This window comes from Pithys albifrons, unplaced genomic scaffold (genome assembly GCF_047495875.1).
Source record: "Pithys albifrons albifrons isolate INPA30051 unplaced genomic scaffold, PitAlb_v1 scaffold_46, whole genome shotgun sequence".
Taxonomy (NCBI): Eukaryota; Metazoa; Chordata; class Aves; order Passeriformes; family Thamnophilidae; genus Pithys; species Pithys albifrons.
In genome coordinates, this window is record NW_027286061.1 from 14951 (window position 1) to 18376 (window position 3426).

The following is a 3426-nucleotide window of genomic DNA, read 5'->3' on the forward strand; positions in this document are numbered from 1 at the left end:
AGCGGTGTCGCTATTGCGCATGCGCGGAGTACGAAGCGCTGTCGCCAGTGCTGCCTCTCCTGCTCGATGCCACATCCCGTGTTCGTTCATGGCGCTGTTTTCCCGCACCTGCCGCAGCCGGTGCCGCGGGAGCGCGCGGGGAACATCCCGCCGCCGGTGCGGCTGCTCCAGAGGCGTTCCTGGAGCGCGGCGCCGGCACCATCGCCCGCAGCGCCGCCGCCAAGATCGTGAGTGCCGGGGCCGCGGGGCAGGGGCTGGGCTGGGCTGGGCCTCAGTGGCACTCCATGCACGGACAAATACTCTGCATGCAGCTCGGTGGGTGCTTTCCCGTCCTGGGGGTGAGGTGAATCCTGGGCTCCTGTGCTTTTGTCAGCCGAGATGGAAAATTCCTGCACTTGGTTTTGGCAAGTGGCAGTTTCCCAGAATTTTCTTACCTTGTTTGCTTCCTGTGGAACATGTGGACCAGCAGAACTCTCAGGGCTTGTGTTCAGAACAGGCTTGAGGAGAGTGAGTGAGTGAGTGAGTGAGTGGAGTGAGGGAGTGAGTGGAGTGAGTGAGTGAGTGGAGTGAGTGAGTGAGTGGGTGAGGGAGTGAGTGGAGCGAGTGAGTGAGGGAGTGAATGAGTGAGTGAGTGAGTGAGGGAGTGGGTGAGTGAGGGAGTGAGTGAGTGAGTGGAGTGAGTGAGGGAGTGGGTGAGGGAGTGAGTGGAGCGAGTGAGTGAGGGAGTGAATGAGTGAGTGAGTGAGTGAGGGAGTGAGTGAGGGAGTGAGTGAGGGAGTGGAGTGAGTGGAGTGAGTGGAGTGAGTGAGTGAGTGGAGTGAGTGAGTGAGTGAGTGGAGTGAGTGAGTGAGTGAGTGAGTGAGTGAGGGAGTGAGTGAGTGGGTGAGTGAGTGAGGGAGTGAATGAGTGAGTGGGTGAGTGAGGGAGTGAGTGAGTGAGTGGAGTGAGTGAGGGAGTGAGTGAGGGAGTGAGTGAGTGGAGTGAGGGAGTGAGTGAGGGAGTGAGTGAGGGAGTGAGTGAGGGAGTGAGTGAGTGGAGTGAGTGAGTGGAGTGAGTGAGTGGAGTGAGTGAGTGGAGTGAGTGAGTGAGTGGAGTGAGTGAGTGAGTGAGTGGAGTGAGTGAGTGCGTGAGTGGAGTGAGTGAGTGAGTGAGTGAGTGAGTGAGTGAGTGAGAAGGAGCCACAACGTGTCTTCCTTGTCCTGCACTGCAGGATCAGAATCCTGGTTTAGGTTAGGGATGCTTTTGCACTGTTGCGTGTCTTCGATGGTCAGAGCCAACTTTCTGCTGGGCCACTTAGGAAGAACAGTTGCCTAGAGCTTCATGTTTGCTTTCCTTGCAGCCTGGAGTGTTGGGGGGATTCCTGAAGCTGATTGCCTTGAAAGCCAGTGATCCCCAAGGCTTTGACCTGCTAAACAGCATCATGGAGCATATGCCCCCGTGAGTATGAGCTCAAATTGCATTCAAAACTGACTTCTGTGGGCTTTGGTTCTGCAGTGTGCAGTCATGCCAAAGGTTAACACTTCAGGAGCAAAAATGTCACATTTATCAGTTAAAGAGATGGGAACAACTTTATCTGTGTTTTCTGTAAAGTGACAGCACCAGTCAAAGCCCACTGTGAACTGAATAACTGTTCTTTTAAATTTCCAGTGAATCAGTTGACTGGTACAGGAAACAGGTCTTCATTCTGCTATTCCAAAGACTTCCAAGTTCCAAACCAACAAAACTTATCAAAAGTAAGTTCCTTGCTCTGAAAAGCTCCAGTGTGACACGAGTGGTTCAGAGTGTGCAGTTGCACAGATCAGGCATCCTGTACATGGGTGGGACTCTGGTGGCTCCAGGGACTTGCTCCAAATGCTCTGGAGTCAAGGGGGCATAAAGGGCAGTGGCCACAGCAGGTGACACTCCATGAAAACTGAGGGAATGGAACTAAAGGACTTGTGTAGTTCTCCTCCTTTCCTGGTGTGTGTGATGTCGTTACTTGTCTGAAAGTGTCTCCATTTAATCTCCAGCTAATAGCAACACACTTGCCCTGTCACACAGCACAGCCATTCTGACCACTGCTCTCTGCAGTTTGTGTTCATGCTGGGAAACATTCCATGCTTTTGTGTCATTTTGGCCTTCATGGGAATAAAGTTCTGAGGAAGGGTTTACGTTCCTCTGTCAAAGCTGTGACACATTGTTGAAATCATCCCCAGGCAGATGGCCATGCTGATGAAATTCGTGATGTTATCTCTACACAGATCACACAAGGTCTGTTATTAATCCTTTAAAATCTGCTTGATGCCTCCTGTAGAGGAGCAAGAATTACAGGGTTCTTCCAGTGGTGTTCCACCAACCAAATGGAAGTGGTGCTTCCAGCGTTCCACGTTTCAGTGTTGTGGTGCCCGAGAAGATGAGCAGTTTTTAGGCAAACTTTGGAGCAGCAAGTTAATGCCCTTCAGTAAAAGGGAACATTTATGAAGGCTGCCCTTCCTGTCTCCTTGTTAGAATGCATTTTGCTGCTGACTCTAAAGCAATTCTCTTGTTTTCATCTGGAGTTTTACTTCATCCTTTTTCTCGTTGCTTTCTCCTCTTCATTAACTAGTATGGCACAGGAAATGGGGCATGAGCTCTGCAGGAAATACTTGGCAGCATACAGCCAAAGGGAGTGTGTTCTGTTGGCTTGGGTTGTATTTCAGGCTGCTGTGCAGTTTTTGCCTTTGAAGCAGGAAAGAGTTGTCTCTCTGGCTGAAATGGCAAAGGAGGTTTGGCGCTAATCTGACTGCCCGGGTGCCTCTCCTTTTGGGGTTCATTTCTGATTTTCTGCCCACAGTTCCTCACTGATAGTTCAAGTTACTGATCTCCTGAGCGGGTCATAAAAGGGAAGGATTGCTGTCTCTGGTTTTTATCCTTTGTAAAAAGTTTGTATGTGCAAACATCTATGTAAGAGGGCAGCAATTGTTAAGAAACAAATTGTCTTGTGTTCTCTGTTTCCTGGTGCTTTGTGTGGTTTCTGCTTTTCTTTGGTCACCATAGGGTGATAAATTGTTCTAAGATTTTCTCTAAATGTCACACTAACATGTTTGGAATGGTTTTGCAGAAAATGATAATTCCTGAAATCCAGAAAGAGTCTGGGACAAGTTGAAAAGCAGATCCGTGCTGTTGGCATCACCAAGACATTAACAGAATGTCCTCCCGTGATGGACACTGAGTACCCAAAGCTGTGGTAGGTGACACACTTCTTCAGGGTCTGCTGGTGATGCTGTTGGAGGTCTGGAAAGTAGGAGCTTTCACCAGAATAGGCCCCTCCAATAAACTCCTTTGGCATTTCTTCAGGCCCACTCTTGTGGTGAGACTCAGCTTGAGGCTTTTCATACCTTTTCATCCTTCACTGCACAAAGGGAAGTGTGTTTTCAAAGCAAATGGCAGAGCTGGTTTGAGATGTGT

The 3426-nt window shown here is 49.8% G+C and overlaps 1 long non-coding RNA gene across 1 annotated transcript; it reads left to right on the forward strand.

The window, feature by feature from the left end:
• The first annotated feature begins 1264 nt into the window (after positions 1–1264).
• LOC139685248 (uncharacterized) lies at positions 1265–3190 on the forward strand. Its single transcript, XR_011700062.1, has 3 exons — positions 1265–1437; positions 1648–1733; positions 3080–3190. It is a non-coding gene; the product is annotated as an uncharacterized lncRNA (long non-coding RNA).
• The last annotated feature ends 236 nt before the right edge of the window (positions 3191–3426 follow it).